This window comes from Corythoichthys intestinalis, chromosome 17 (genome assembly GCF_030265065.1).
Source record: "Corythoichthys intestinalis isolate RoL2023-P3 chromosome 17, ASM3026506v1, whole genome shotgun sequence".
NCBI lineage: Eukaryota > Metazoa > Chordata > Actinopteri > Syngnathiformes > Syngnathidae > Corythoichthys > Corythoichthys intestinalis.
The window spans coordinates 40,397,188-40,414,743 of NC_080411.1; the positions used below are offsets into that span (position 1 = coordinate 40,397,188).

General features: G+C 37.6%; 1 protein-coding gene across 2 annotated transcripts in view; it reads left to right on the top strand.

Moving 5' to 3' along the window:
- Window positions 1-7,291: 7,291 nt before the first annotated feature.
- Window positions 7,292-17,556, top strand: part of tjp2a (tight junction protein 2a (zona occludens 2)) — a 92,669-nt gene continuing 82,404 nt past the window's right edge. Inside the window, exon 1 of one of the 2 annotated variants that reach the window (XM_057818257.1) lies at window positions 7,292-7,459. The gene's annotated coding sequence lies outside the window, so the exon portion shown is untranslated. The remainder of the gene's footprint in view (window positions 7,460-17,556) is intronic. The other variant, XM_057818258.1, reaches the window with a different exon arrangement.

Genomic DNA, 17,556 nt, shown 5'->3' on the forward strand with positions numbered 1-17,556 from the left:
TTGACTGCTGCAATTCGACGAGAAAACTGGGCTCCAAACGACTACCACAGATTATTTAGTAGTCATTTTATATCTGGTAAGATGCATTTAATATATATTTAGAGGGTTTTGGGCTGACAACCACAATTAAGATCATTGCTAGGCTAATCGCCGACAACATACACTCAGATGTTGTGAATGAACTACCTGAAAATATATAATTATAAGGGGATAATCAGACAGTTGTCATACAATTAATTTACAATTTCACTATTGAGGTCAAAAGCCAAAAAATAAATTCAATTAGGGACAATCTGGAGTAGTGCTATCGCACTTCATATTTATTACATATTATATATGTATATAGTGAGAGTGCTATCGCTAAACCATATAAACATTAAAAGCCCTAGCTCCATTGACAAATGACATGAAATACATTAGACTTGACAGTGGATGTTAGCAAGAACAAAAGATTTTGAATTGAAAATTTCGTAACTCACCTTCCCGAGCACACGATAGATTCCTGCCGAATTTTCGTGGACGAGGACCTGTTTCACCCAACCAGCAACGAAGTATTTATAAGCCTCCAAGCTCTTAAAGTTTTTCAAACTTTCGTGAGAATCGGCTGATTTTGTGTGGACAAGATAGTTGTAAATATCAGGGTAGCTAGCAGATGTCAGGCAAAGACGGCGAAGACAGAGGGTCGAAAAACATCGATTTAGGCATCAAATATGGATCTGGCGAATGGATAAACTGAAGCTTTTCCACATAACGCCTTTTATGCAACGCATCCAATGAGTTTACAGCGTCAGATAACACCGGGGCTTCCATGAATTGCTCTATAACTTGCACGACTAATTGAAAACAATGAGAATAAGTCTAAAAAATACGGACAATATGGCGGCCGGATACAGCGACACGTCATTTTGTGACGTAGGTGAGTAGAGTCTATCGATGGTTTCGTTTTCACGCCTCCAGCGCAATCTGTGCAACTAGAGTGAACCAGGGGCAGCAACACGAGTACAAGCAAGATTGTGAGCAAGATAAAGATATTGACCAATAAAGAAACAACAGTGAAAGCAGCGCACCTTCAGATGAGTGCTTCATACTCTTGTACAGTAGGTGGCAGCATGCACATTATACTCTAGTTGCTTTCAATCTGCCATTAAAGTGCCTGTCAGCAAAGAAAAAGATCTTAAATAGCATTATTATGTGAATTAGAATCATATTTTGAGACAATTAGACTATATACCACAATTTGGCAGAGGGCAGATGACGAGAAATTAATATTTTAATCTGCCGTTTAGCTCCGCCTGTGATTATAGCGCTCTAGTGTTCCCGGTGTTCCCAGCTGGAGGATGACGTCGGCAGGGTCACGATTTCATATGATTTAGAATTCAGCCCATTGAGGGGGAATTTTTCAGAACGAGGAAAATGCGACAGAGAGCAGCAAAACCATCTCATTCTCATTGTTTGAATCTCTCTACCCAATATTTTTACAGGATATTCTTTGATTCCAAGTATTTTTCCCCAATTGCTAAATAAATGGTATGGTCATGACAAATAACAGTCTTGTGCTAAATGGAATATGAAATATTCAAAATGCATCTATTCAGTACAACATGGCAAAATTACTCCATAATGGCAAGGCAAGGCAAATTTATTTATATAGCACAATTCAACACAAGGCAATTCAAAGTTCTTTACATTACATGAAGATCATAAAAATCACATTTAAATCAATACAACGTAAAAACCAAGACGATCAAAATAGGAAATAAAATTATACATAAAAATCGCCTTTAATCACAAATAGAATAAAAATAAATAAATAAAAATAAAACAAAAACTACTACTAATAATAATTTAAATCAGCAATGGAGATATGCAGAAGAGGAAAAGAAAGCAAGTAGATTGAAATATATAGACAGTTATGGATATGCAGTTCTAAACAAAAGCGTTTTAAGCCCTGATTTAAAGGAGCTAACGGTTTGAGCATACTTCAGACGTTCAGGTAACTTGTGCCAGAGGTGAGGAGCATAATTACTAAATGCTGCCTCACCCTGCTTGGTTCTTGTTCTTGGAACATGCAGGAGACCGGTTCCAGACGACCTTAGTGGTCTAGATGTCTCATAGGAATTTAACAAATCAAGCATATATTTTGGTCCAAGGCCATTAAGTGTTTTGTAGACGAGCAGTAGTATTTTATAGTCTATCCTTTGACTCACTGGAAGCCAGTGTAGCGATTTCAAAACCAGTGTAATGTGGTCCAGCTTTCTTGTATTTGTGAGGACTCTGGCTGCAGCATTATGTACTAGCTGCAGCTTCCTGACTGATTTTTTATCAAGACCCGTAAATATACCGTTGCAATAGTCCAATCTGCTGAAAATGAATAGATGCATAAGTTTTTCCATGTCTTGTTGAGTCAGAAGCCCCTTAATTCTGGTTATATTTTTTAGGTGGTAATAAGCAGATTTAGTGACGGACTTTAGATGGCTATCAAATTTTACGTCTGAGTCAATAATTAAGCCACGGTTTCTGACTTGATTTGTAGCTGTAAGTGACACTGTGCTAAGATGCCTGCTTATCTTTGACCTTCCCTTTTTTGGCCCAAAAATGATCACTTCTGTCTTCTACACATTTAACTGGAGAAAATTCTGGCACATCCATTCATTGATTTGATGAATGTATTTCCTTAGGGAGACTAAGGGACTATAATGGTCAAAACTCTCGACTTCTTGCGCCTCCCAAACAATATTTTATGCCACCGGAGTTAGTCCGGCTTTTGTCATTTGCCTGCCCTGGCTTCGGAGAGTGTAAACAAACCAGGAGGCGTGACAGCTTGCCGACTATTACCTGAAGCGAGCGGCGTTTCCAGGTCTTTTTCTTGCCTTTCAAAGCAAAAAAAAATCACACAAAACCTACCCCAGATCATTTCACACGTCGATTGTCTTCACCGACAATCCCCCCAGCGGCCAGCAAGTTACAGCTCGTCGTTCCCCTGCTGTGGCAGGAATGCTCGTTTCCGGGGAAGCAGCTGGAGAATGACCGCTGGACAAACCAGCCAACTTCGGAGGAGCGCGTAGCTGTCCAAGTCCAACCCGAGGATAGTGGTCTATTGCCAGGCACAAGAAGAGGGCAGAGGGGGCTGGAAGTCTGGACAATATGGAGAACCGCACGAGCATAAACCGAGTTATAGCGCTCTCCTGGCAGGCACCCGGACCGAGTAGGTGTGTGCCACAAGCCGCCGGTCGTTGGCTGAGTGGCCTTATCGGTGGACAAGGAGAATTGTCAGCCACAAAATGCAATTCACCTCCTTCTTTAAACGTTTGGCATGATCCCAGTATTTGACATGATACAAAACACGATGTTTACTCACTTCCTCATCCAATGGTCCCGCAGTTGTCAGGCTTGTTTTGGCCAATCTCCACGCTGAACAGGAACTTTTTGAAACCCAAAAAGGCTCACACGCCTCTCCCTGCAGCAACAAAACCATGCCACACATTTGGCTGGCATAATGCGAAAAATATACAAATGAATCCATAAAAACAGTTGAATCTGCAGTCCATCTGCATGCTATACAGCAAAGCTGTATTGTGAGATGCTGACCTGGGCGACGTCACATCCGCGTTCCTCCTCAATTCAGGAAGTGTTTCATTTTCATGGCGGGGGATTTTTAAAAAATTGAATATATAAATTGATCGCTTCCACACAAATCAAAGCGGTCCATTTCATTCAGGAGCATAAAATACCGCGTGAAATATGAAATAAACATGCTTTTTGCATACTTTTAAAGTTTTAAATATATATAAATATTTAAATAAGTTTTAAATAAAACCGAGCATTCAATGAATTTTCTGGGTCTTTCTTTCAATATTGACTCAGATCTATGTTTGTATGTATGTATGTATGTTATGTGTGTATGTATGTATGTATGTATGTATGTATGTATACACGTACAGTGGTACCTCTACTTACGAACGTCTCTACATACAGAATTTTTAGGTTAAGACATGCCTCGGCTGGGAAAATTGCCTCTTTTTACGAAAGAAATTTCTGGATAAGAAAGGCAAAAATACAGTATGGCTGGTATTCGCAGCTCCCAGAGTTTACTGAACGTAACATACTTATAGCTGCTCTGCCATTGGCTACTGCCTAGCATTCCTGGCATCCAATTGCTAAGAGGACCTCTACTTTATGTGAATGTGTGTGTCCCAGCATCTTCTTTATTCACCCCTCATGTTCTGACAGCTTTACACGAGTCTATTAATTTATATTCTTTATTCTTGGTTTTTTTTTTTACATCATGTACAAATTTTATGTTTATTGTGCAATAATCTGATTGTAACATGTATTGGTTACCGTAATTTCCGGTCTACAAGCCGCTACTTTTCCCCTTCATTTTAAATCCTGCGGTTTCTGATCCAGTGCGTCTTATTTGTTGATTTATTGGGTTAATAGGTAACACTTATACCGTCATAATTATGACATGACACTATCATGGGCATTAGTGAATGAATATAACAGATGCCATTAAGTGTAATCCGGCAAATTATATCAATATCCAGTTCGGATCTTCTACATCCATTCGAAAGTGAGATAATTTGCTGGATGCCACAAAATGACATCTGTCATAAGCATTGATTAATGCTCATGGCATTTCGTATTTATGATGGTCTTACGACAGTTTTACGGGGCCACTGTCAAATAAAGTGTTACCAAATACCATAACGAGCAATTAATGAAACAAATAGAACAGTAACTGAAGAAAAAAAAAACACAGAACATGAATTTTGATTGTCATTTATATCTGTAGCTCTGCAATGCATGCTCGGAGGCATGTTGGAGGACAACAGTGTTGACAGCAGGTGGCAGCAGAGGTTGAATGTCTCCCTAAAGGGACCATTGATGACAAAATGAAGCTTCTTGACGCAATGAAGCTTTGTAGCCAATTGGTTCAAAACTTCATGGTGGTTCATTTGATCTTATGATGTCGCTGTCAAATGAAGTGTTTCCAGTTAATATCTTTTGGTGTAAATACCTCATAATATAGTAAGGACAGGTGCGGCTTATATATGAACAAATGAACCAAATTTGGTGGGTGGCAGCTTATAGTCAGGTGTGCTTTATAGGCTGAAAAGTACGGTACATGTTTTGATATATTTTTATGCATTATAAAAGATTAATGTCTGTTTTGTGAGGCTTGGTACTGATTAGGGCATTTACATTAAAAACGTGTCTCTACTTACAGAATTTTCAAGTTAAGAAGCTACTTCCAGATATATACATTACAGGCCAAAATTTTGGACACACCTCATTCAATGCAACACAAATGAAGTCCCCAACCCCATTGATAAAGCAATAAATTCCACTTATCAACCCTGAAAAACCATACCTCTGAAGTCAAAAACCATTTTAGTTTACTCCCTCTTGAAGCTCATCAAGAGAATGGCAAGAGTGTGCAAAAAAGTAATCAGAGCAAAGGGTGGCTACTTTGATGATACTAGAATATTATACATCTTTTTAGTTATTCCACCTTTATTTTCTATGTACATAACTCCACACATGTTCATTCATAGTTTTATTGCCTTCAGTGACATTTTACAATGTGAATTAGAAGTGGGAACCGCTTGGTACCTCACGATACGATACGGTTTCCGATACAAAGTTCCCGATAACGATGATCTCACGATACAGCGATACAACGATTATCGATACATTGGTCAGGAAATCATTCTAGAACATTCTAAAAACAACTACTAAACAGAAAAACAAGCTTCTGCTGTGAATTGGAATGAGTTTATCGCTAGTAGACGTCCAATCCATTTGAACTGGGAGGGTGGCAGCGTATGAACAACTGAACATTCATTCATTCGCTGCCATCCCTCCCACTTCAAACGGATTGAACGTCTATGGCCGTCAGTAGCAGCCAATGCCAGGCAATGAGGTAATTTTGGGCCATTTAAGGTCATATACCTGTTGATTCTCTGTTACTTCCTGTTGATTTGGGGGTATTTTATGGGTCACTTCCTGTTCATTTTGTGTTACAGACCGGGTAATCACCCAAATGAATAGGCAGTGACTCAAACTCAACAGGAAATGACCTGGAATGCCCTGAAATGAACAGCAAGTGACCTATAAATGCCCTGAAAATCTGACAGAATGATTGTGAAAAGTTGGTAGCAACTTGTTGGTTCCTTTTTTTTTTTTTTTTTTTTTTGGACATTGACACCTTTTTAAAATGATATCTCGATTCTTGCAGGAGCATATCGATAACCTTTTGGGATACAAAGTATCACGATACATCACCATTTCGGTATTTTGTCACACCCCTAATGTGAATAGTCATGAAAATAAAGAAAACGCATGGATGAGAAGGTGTGTCCAAACTTTTGGCCTGTACTTTATAAATACATGTATTTTGCATTTTTACATTGGGAGAAAAAACTTTTAATTTTTACCTGTGAAGTCAAGTACTTTTGTACTTTTACTTGAGTACATTTTTTTCTTAGATACTTGTACTTTTACATAAGCATTTTTTGCACCTATGTCTGTACTTTTACTTAAGTTAAAAAAAAAAAAAAAAAAAAAGTTCATTCCAACACAAGAGGGCGGCACAATGACATTGTCATTCCATCGGGTAAAGCGGATTTTTTTTTTTTTTTTTTTTTCAGTCTCTAACCATCATGGATCATGTCCAAAACAAATTACGTATGAACATTGCATGTCAACAGAAAAAAAAGCTATTCTTATACACTCTAGTTTTTGTTATTTAATTGTATAACGTGTGAAGCCAACAAAAAGTTAGATTTCGGTTAATGGACGCAAACACTACAAAGCCAATGAAAAGACCTTTAAAATATTTCTTCCATATTTTTTTTAGAAGGTACAATACCAGTATGTTCATTTCCCTTTCAAACAATCGGCGTGTATGCGGCAAAAGGAGTTTCCTGGTACCTCATAGTTATGTTGACTTGTAGTTGAACCCAAAGGAAGTACCATATCAACAAGGACGGATTTTATCAAAAACAATTGAATTGTTTCCGTATATGGGCGTACAGCGCAGCGCTCAGATCTTCCCAAAACATCCGCTTGCTGGGGTGCGGTACCTTTAGGATCACTGGTAAAAAAATAAATAAATAAAAATAAAAATTAAACAACTATTATCATATCACTATCATATTCGCTGAATCATAAACTGAGACAGTTTCTAACATATTTAATTTTATCAGGATGACTCAGTCGATTACGTCACCTTTTCGTCCAACTGAAACTGCCCCCCTCATTACCTGCCTGCTGCATCTAAGCCACGCCCACATTTGCACATACCTGTGAGAAACAGGAAATAGCGCTTATTTGGACCTAGCGAATTTAAGCAACATAACAAACGTAACCTGTAGTTTACCATCCTACCGTCAGGTACCTCTGTTACAAACGTCCATATTGTAGGATTCATCTTTGAGTGTCAAAGTTTTACCAGGTATGTAATTTTCTTTGCCTTGTTCTTAAATGTCGACATTGAATTCGTGGGTCGTTGCTATCGTGTTTGGACCTTGTACCACTCCCACACGTATCTAGTTTCGATTAGTTGTGGTTTAAAATATGTTATAGGTTTTTATTCTCTTGTTGGAGTTTTCGACAATATGTTTTTTAAACGTGTATCACTTTGAACATATCTATTTCGCATATGTCACACCGTGACACGAGTCTGTGAGTGTGTGGTGAGTGGGGGCATGAGTATTGTGTCTGGCTATGTCATGTTAATGACATTATTGACTTCTAACTTTCATGTGTATTGGTTCAGGTGATACACCGTTCGATTCAAACCTTTGTTTTCAAAAACTACTAAAGAAACATTTTGAAAATTTCCATAATCTGGATTTTATTAGCAAATTTAAATTGAAATCTTTGAAAATAACTTAAATTATAATAATATACACAATGAATACAAACTTGTTAATCATCTTTTAACTATCGAGGAATGAAAAACAAATAATGATAATAATTTCTCTGAAGAGCACTCAACATTGTCTAAATTATTAAATATAACTGAAGAAAAACTTCTTAGTCAGGGCATGACAAAAATAAATAAACTCTACTGCTTTTGTCCACAAGCAAAACTAAACTCAACAAAAAATGAAAACTTTTTTTTTTTAACCTCGACTATGATTAACCCTTTAACACCTGAGCATATTGTCTTCAAATTTGCATGCCTTTGATGTTGCCTTTATACTTCAAAGAAAAAATGTCACAATAGCCTGGTTAGGTCCCTTTTTTCAGGACCCCATAACCAAACCAAACTGTTGTTTTCTTCACTGACCAATTCTAATTAACATTTCAAACCCAAAAAGACAAAAGAAAATCCCAAATCTTTTGTAAAAAAAAAATTATAATATTGATGTCCCATTGGCAACCAAACATGGTCAATGAACCATTTTGAAGCTTGATAATATTTATTCAACTGGTTAGGATAAACATTCAACAGAAAAAAATGAGACTGAATAGTTTTATATTTGACAATTAATTCAACACAAACAGCAGGAATGGTCATAGGACTTTTTGGCCTTTACACAGCTTAAAAATTAATTAATCGTAATTGATCGCAATTCAAACCATTGCTAAAATATGCCATATTTTTCTGTAAATTATTGTTGGAATGGAAAGATAAGACACAAAACGGACATAAACATTCAACATACTCTACATAAGTACTGTATTTGTTTATTATAACAATAAATCCACAAAATGGCATTAACATTTTTAACATTCTTTCTGTTAAAGGGATCCACGGATAGAAAGACTTGTAGTTCTTAAAAGATAAATTTGAGTACAAGTGATAGTAATTTTATATTAAGCCCCTCTTAATGTTTTCATTTTAATAAAATTTGTACAATTTTCAATCAAAAAATAAACTAATAGCTCGCCATTGTTGACGTCGCTGAGCGGGACGTCACATGGGCTCCCTGCCATTCTTCCACAGTGTCTTTAACTACGTAAAGTAGTGATTGAAATACACCACAAGGTGTCAGTGGCCTGTTTTTAATTGATTAGAGATATAACCAAGGCAAAGTCTGAGTAAGTTTTATGTTTATTTTGCATAGCTATTTTGTTTGGGAATGCCAGTTCTCTTTGCATTGAGCGGTTTTCTTTTCGTGAACATTTTTTTTTTGAGAGATAGGAATATTATTTTTGTTGTGCTTTCACTAAATGATACTGTAGCGACTTAACTGTTCCGCCCAAATGCCCAATATAAATTGTCTCAAAATGTAAAGTTTTTCTCATTGTTACTGTTCCTTGAGTGTTATAAGCGCAACAACTGGATGGCTTTAAATTTGGAGTTGGAGTTGGTCAGCAACAAAAATATTCCAGAATTTAAATGATTTAAAACAAAATTAGCACAAAATTTACTGGTTGCACAAGCGTAAGGTAACTAATATATACTGTCTCAAATTTTAGGGTCAAAATGACGCCATTCAAGCGCAGTCTGGAGCTGTGCATTACTGACTACTGTGAGCATGTTGTGTGGTCTGTCTACCTCTGTATGACAATTGCACTTTCATTGGCATGAAAGAGAGGAAGCATGTTTCTTTGTTGTTCGAATGCTGTTTTTTTGGGTGAAGTTAGTCAGAAGGGGCATGCCAGCTGGTGCCCTTTTGTTAATGCTTTTATGTCCTCTCAGTCATCATCTGCAACATTTCGCTTTGGATTTTTGTTTGTTTGTTTGTTTAGTCAGAGTAAAAACTTCAAGCCATAGTGGCATTGCTTTTCTGCAAATTGTTGTATTCATAGAGCAATTTATCTAGTTATTATTTACCTATAATGTTTCACTTGTGGTTGACAAATGCACATGACTATATTTGTCTCTATCTCTGAACACAACACACACATCTGAGATTTGTGAGTGGCATGTGTCCCTCCATCTGGCTCGCACATGCATTGCATATGGACATTGCATAACGGCCTTGGGCCTAAGTAACAGCATGGTGGGACGGGACAAAGGGCAGAGAAACAAAATGCTTATATAAAAGCATTAGGATGACCAAAAACTATGTTGCCACTGTCATATATACAGTATATACACATACACACTAGGCCTGAACGATGTTGGAAAAAACTATTGCTGTGATTTTTTTGGGGTTTGCGATATTATATTGCGATATTAAAAAAATATATATATATTTTTTTTAAAGAAATTTTCACCAAATGACTTGAATAGCTGTTTTGAAAGACTTTGGATGACTCACAATGACCAGTGTACAGTGATCCCTCGTTTTTCGCGGTTAATGGGGACCAGAACCCGCCGTGATAAGTGAAAAACCGCGAAGTTGCACCCCCCCGCCCCCCAATTTTTTTTTTGTGTGTGTGCGCAATGTATTTATTCAGATTTAGCATTGGAAAGAGATACATATAAGGCATGTTTTTTTCTCACTTTTTCCCCAAAGTATGATTTTAAAAATTGTGTATATTATATAAATGATTTTAAGCACTTCAAATGTAATAATTATTATCAGTTTTAAACATAACTGTCCAACCAAATCATTTTTGAACAAGAATAAAGTACTGTAGTAGAAAAATGCTTGGCTTTATCAAATACTTCTGTTTATCTACCTTAGCTGTGACTCTTGGTTGACATGTAGAAATTACAAACTCCTAATGATCACTTCTGGCATTTAATTTATATGTCTCAAACGTCTCCACACACACACACACATATTCATTCCAAAGCGGCTTCCTTGCAGAAACTGTTTAACAAGTTAAACGATGATTGACAGCTGCTGCGCTGTGATGTCCGCTTCTTTGGCAAGATCAAAGATACCGGCATCGTTAACTTTAATAAGCAAGTGCTGCAGTGACTGAGGTTCAAAGAGCTGGTAGAGGGAGGGTGTGAGGGCCCAAGTACACCGCATGCGTGATCGTTGCGGTTCCGGTCCGACTCCGGTAAAAAATAGCGCCGGAGCCAATCCGTTCCCATTATATCCTATTGTTCAATGTATACCGGCCGCGTCAGTGCTCCGGATTGACTGCGAACCACCTCCGGCGTGCCGCATGCCTGCCGCATGCCTGCCGCATGGTATAGGCTATTTTCTATTTTTGCCGGACACGCATCCGACAAAATGGGCGGAGCTGGGCTTGACGTCAAAAGCCCAGGTGCCTAATCACGGTTTAAACATGAGCGAAGATGGATGATGAACTTCATCATGGAGGTGGAAAGTCACAAAGTGATATAGGATGCAGCAGATCGTTACTATAAGGACACCCTTAAAAGCGAAACTGCAAAGTGTCCTATTATGTGTGTTTTTCTGGCAATGATATCAAACACACGACGTGCTAAGCAAAAAAAAAAAAAAACAGCGTACCTGGAAGTGGTTCCACTGCAGAAATTCTCGTGCCCCGCGCACAAACAATCTCGGTTTGTATACAGAGTCGAGGGGGAAGAGTACGAAAGAGAAAAAAGAGACACCCACAAGTTTCGACCTGGTGGTCTATTCAATACGTTTCTCCTTCTTTCCTACATTTCACTTGACTCTTAATAGAAAAAACAACAGTTTGCGCTGGGCACATGAATCTGCAGTGTTGAGACACCAATTCCAAGTACGCTGTTTTTTTAGTTCGTGTCATATATAATTCGCTATCCATTTTATAAATATGAGAGATTATTTATCAGTTGTTTATAACAGCTCTATGAGATGTTATGTGCCATAAATTTTAAATGTGCACAAAGATATAAACGCACCGACACAACCAAGGGCATAATAGCCCCCCTGCACGGAGCCCTGATCTCAACATGATGCAGTCAATCTGGAATTAAGAGACAGACACAACTAAAATATTGTAGCGTCGCCGGTGTTGTGCCGACCGGGGCTGTCATCGGTGGGTTAATTTATGCACCAACGCGGGGCTGTCATTGGTGTGCTGGTGCACCAGCCCGACGCTCCGATTGGTGGACTAGATAGCGTCAATGTAAATAGTGTATCAAATACTTGTTCTCCCCACTGTAGTTGTTTTTGCATTGGTGAGGTGGCGGGAAGTTAATAAAGAAAAAGAGGGAAAAGGCGTTGAGGCTCGTGTGTTGTTTTTCGCGGCCAAACTTTCGCTTAGCAAACGTTACAATATCAATATGCAAGGAAAAAAATGTGTTCTCTCTCTGCTTCTCTGCTGAGTACATACTACAGACTCCGTGTGTTTGTCGTTGTTTTAAATGGCACATTATCGCGCGCGATCACGCGAGAGCTCACGAGGGGACGGAGTTGGTGGACCGCAGCCGTGCAGCAGCCGGTATGATTTGCCTGTTTTTGACGGACTGCGTGGCATGCAGTCAACACTGAACCGGACCGGAACCGCAGCGATCACGCATGCAATGTACTTGGGCCTTGAGGCTCTGCGCAGAGCAGAAAGCAGGTTGTATGTGGATTAAAAAAAATAAAAACTATCGCACGTCCTTGTGATGGGGCTATCGCGCACGCACACATTGCGATGGCGATGTTTAAACGATATATCATTCAGGCTTAATACACACATATATTAGTGCTGTCAGTTCAGCGTGTTATTGACAGGACAATAAGTAGGAGCATGGTGATTTATACCTTTTGTAAAAATGTTTCTTGAAGCAACTCTAGTATGTATGTATGTATGTATGACACACCTGGCAAATTTGGCCCAAGGTAGCTCTTATGAAACATCGTTTTTACCCATAAAACTTAAAACCCGAGTAGGGGTGGTGCTAGCGTAGCGTAGCTTGCACACTGTTCTCCCGTACGATATTTACTGTAGGCCACATCCAGGAAAAATCCTGTCCACAATATGGGCTGATCGAAACAATGTGCGATTGGCATAGTGCAATAATAAATTGGGATTTCAAACCTTTTCTTACTGTATTCAATTGATTAGCCATGCACTACAGTTATTCAATGTCCTAGAAGTCTTTATTAGGGGACCTTTAGCAGATATGACATTAAGATGCGATTTACCCTTTACCACTTGAGCCTATTTTGTCTGAATTTGCATGCCTTTGATGTTGCCTTTATATTTCAGAGAAAAAAATGATTGGGTCCCTTTTTTCAGGACCGCATAACCTTCATATCCAAACTGTTGTTTTCTTCACTGACCAAATACAATCAACATTTTGGACCCAAAAAAGCTTTTGAAGCTTGATAATATTTATTCAACTTGTTAGGATAAACATTCATTCAAAGAATAAGACTTAATAGTTTTATATTTGACAATTCAACACAAACAGCAGGTATGGTCATAGGCTTTTTTGGCCTTTACATGGTCAAAACAGGTTGTATACAGTAGACCAACAGTGCAAAATAGTGGGAAAAAATATATACAGTATAAATACATATAAATCATGTATTACAAAAAGGGTTTGGAGGATATCTCTTTATGAGGTTAGGTATTGTACCCATCACCTTATCAAAAGTATATGGCGGAAAACACAGACAGCACTGAAAAAGCAGTTTATGCTCTTGTACTCCTCTTTAAAAGAAACTGCTGTATTTTAAGCCAAAAGAACTGTTGTGTTTGATAGAGCAATATGTCTATATGCTGCCATAGCAGATTCATGGCGCATTGAGCCCACGAACTAGTTTTAATGTGTCCGTTTTACCCTAGAATCATTAATTGATGTGTAATATTTCGCTTTAAAAACCACTTTAAAAAAATTATTCACTCGCATATTTTAAACTTTTAAACAAATGATGTCACAATGAAAAAAAACGGTGTCTGTGTATAAAGTCACGGATTTCTACCTCATAACTATCGCTTAATTGTATTTTTTTTTGTTACTGTCGCATTTTCTCTGATATGTTAGATGATAAATAATCGATCCAAACAAAGAAAAATAATTTTTAAAAAAACGTTTAACAGGGTAAATATATGAAAAAGAAAATCTCGACCACTCCTTGATGTCTGCAATTTCTGCATCGCGACCCTTGTTATATTACCATGTTTCACCCAAAAAATCCAGCTGTGGCCATTCACAGCTGTGTCTTGGCACTCTGTGATACAAGCTACATGGAGTTTTTGGATCGAAACAAGGTAAGTACTGTTTTCGTTAATATCTCGTTAAAGTCATGGCGTCTTTAATTCTGCTTTCGCGTGCTCTCACCTCCAGATAGGGTTTTGCTGTTTAATTTTTTTTTCTTAATGCCCTCCTGTTAAAAAATTTTCTTCCCCCAGAAAATTGAGATTTTAAGCTTTCCAATGATGTATCACACATTCATATCGGACAATTTAGATATTTGGCCAAATTGGGGGCCTCAGAGTGGAACTTCAAGTCACCTGAGTGTTTCCACCATGTAAATGCAATCTCTCGAACACACACATCTATATTCAAATTGAAAATATTGATAGTGAAAAAAATTCAAATATAACATTGAAAAAAAGCCTTTTCAACAATATTGACAATAAACTACCGAAGTTTAGTTCATTTTTTTTAGGCATGCCACTCAGTTCCCCCTTGAACAGGACAAAGGGCCACGTCATGCGCGACGTCACACAGCCCACTCTTCAGCTGTTTGCGCTATCAGCCTGTCACTCTTCCCAACTCGCCGACTCATCCAAAGAAAACAACGACAAATCTTGGCCATCCTCTTCCTCGAGTTGATGAAATAACGCATGAACTTGCGCTAAATTATCGCGATATTATCGTGTACTTACCTTGTTCCGGTCCAAAAATTCCATGTAACATGTATCACTGAATGTCAAGACACAGCTGTGAATGGCCGCAGCTGGATTTTTGGGGGGATTTTATGGGTGAAACATGGTAATATAACAAGGGTCGCAATGCAGAAAATCGCAGACATCAAGGAGTGGTTGAGATTTTCTTTTTCATATATACCCTATTAAACGTTCTTTTGAATTTTTCTTCGTTTGGATCGATTATTTATCATCTAACATATCGGAGAAAATGCGACATTAACAAGAAAATACAATTAAGCGATAGTTATGAGGTAGATATCCGTGACTTTTTTACAGACGCCATTTTTTTCATTATGACATAATTTTTTTAAAAGTTTAAAATATGTGAGTGAATAATTTTTAAAAGTCGTTTTTTTTTTTTTTTTTTTTAACGAAATATGAGACAAAAATTAATGATTCTAAGCTAAAAACGACAGACATTTTGAATAATAAATATAATTAATTACCTTCGTTTAATGGCTGGGTTGAAACAAAAGCGGTTGCGCGATGTCTGTAAACGGGGGTTTTCAGGGTAAAACGGGCAAATTAAAACTAGTTCGGGGGCTTAATGCGCCATGAATCTGCTATGGCAGCATATAGACATATTGTTCTATCAAACACAACAGTTGTTTTGGCTTAAAATAAAAAACAGCAGTTTCTTTTAAATAGGAGTGCAAAAGCAGAAACTGCTTTTTCAGTCTTGTCTGTGTTTTCCGCCATATATATACAGTGATCCCTCGCTACTTTGCGCTTCAAACTTCGTGCCCTCAGTCCATCGCATTTTTTTTTTCAATTAAAAAAAATCAGTATTTTATTTAGAAATGTTAAGATATATGCATGTATAAATGTACAAATCAGTTTTCTTTCATATATACAGTACAGTGGTTCCTCGACACACGATCTTTTCGACATCCGACGTAAAATTTGACTCGTCATTTGTTTCTACATACTCATTCATTTCTGGGGTTGATTGGTGCACTGAGATATTTCATTGGACTAAACAAAAATTGGACCAATGGGGGCAGAGACCCCCCCCATTAAACACAGTCACCCACCCCAAAATGTATACCAGCCCCATTGGGAAGTGCAACCTAACCCTAACCCGATGGCAAGTACACTTCTGGCCACTGTGAATTGTAGCAATTTAAATTAATGTAATGGAAGGGCCTCAATTTAAAAAGTGACAAAACCCATACACAGTGACCTAATTGTATAAGGTGCAGGTCGTGTAAGAATATTGTTCACTCAAGGGATGTGCGTGACTGGTCATTTAATCGTTTAACCGCCTACTCGTAACTAGGCTTGTGCCGGTATGAGATTTTGACGGTTCGATAACCGTGAGCAAAAATACCGCGGTTTCATGGTATTACGGTATTGCAATTATAGCTCCAGAATGTGTTATTTTGAGATGTTACGGTGAAAAAAAAAAAATAATAAATAAAAACTTTTTTCCATTGAATAGGATTTTTAAAAATATTTTCCAGAACATATTTGTAAATTGGAACATGAATATATTGTTAAAATAAATAAATTAATTAATACAAAATCACAAATATTTTAAATAAAATATAGACTATACCCACGGCCACAGCTCAAGTTGCTCAAGATTAGAGAAAGAACAAAATAATTGCTATAAAAAATTAAAAACACTTCTAAATAAAATAAAAAATATTTGGCGCAAAACACTCAGGTGACTTGAAGTTCCCCTCTGAGACCCCCAATTTGGCCTAGAGCTGAAACGAATACTCGAGCAACTCGAGTAACTCGAGTTTAAAAACTGATCCGAGTAATTTTATTCATCTCGAGTAATCGTTTATTTTGACAGCTCTAAGCATCACGTTTTGCTTGGACTACTTTTAATGCGGGACAACGCGCTGATGTCACGTGCGTAGAGGAAGAAGCAAAAAAAAAAAAAACTTACTGCAGCCGACAGCCGCTACAAACGATGCCGACGTTGCTAAATACTAGCCCGCACGATACTAGGTTGGTAGCAGGTAGCGTCTGATGAGTCTCATAGAGATCACATGTATGTTGAACTAGATGCGAAATGAGACTCGGCCGCGTCTGGCCAGCATTAGTAAACAGCCGCCATCTTAAAGCAGTAGAGCGCTAAGCGCTAATAAAAGCGCTAAGCGCTAATAAATAAGATGAACTTTAATGTCATTAGCTCCCGTAACGTTAGCTCTGCGGAGGGCTAGGTTTCTATTAATTATGACCACTTTCGATGCGTGGCTAACGTGTCTTACATACAGGCTTTAACATAACCTAGCGTTGTGGAGTGATGAGGGTGTAGAATAAAAACTCAATAATGCTAACTATCAATTTTAGCTCAGTAGTCATTGCTGGATAAAACACCAAGTAGCACTGGTCCCTACTGTGCTCCAATACAGCCTGTATCATACATTTATTTTGAACACTGCAAAAAAAAAAAAATAATAATAATAATAATAAATTAATAAGATCTAAAGGTTTTTTTGAGTGAAAGCAGTGAATTGTCTTTTTTTTTTTATTCTAGTTACATCTGAGATGCAATTGTTGGCTGTTTTCAACAATATACATCGAAAACAAAGACTGATTGACTGAAAATGGTTCAAGATTAGATAAAATGTCTTGTTTTCTCATGTATATTTATAATTGCGCTTCACCTAAAAATGTTTTATCCGATTACTCGATTAATCGATAGAATTTTCAGTCGATTACTTGATTACTAAAATATTCGATAGCTGCAGCCCTAATTTGGCCAAATTTCAAAATTGTCTGATATGCATATGTGATACATCATTGGAAAGCTTAAAATTTCAATTTTCTGGGGGAAGAAACATTTTGAACAGGATGGCATTTAAAAAAAAAAATAATAATAACAGTAAAACCCTATCTGGAGATGAGAGCACGCGA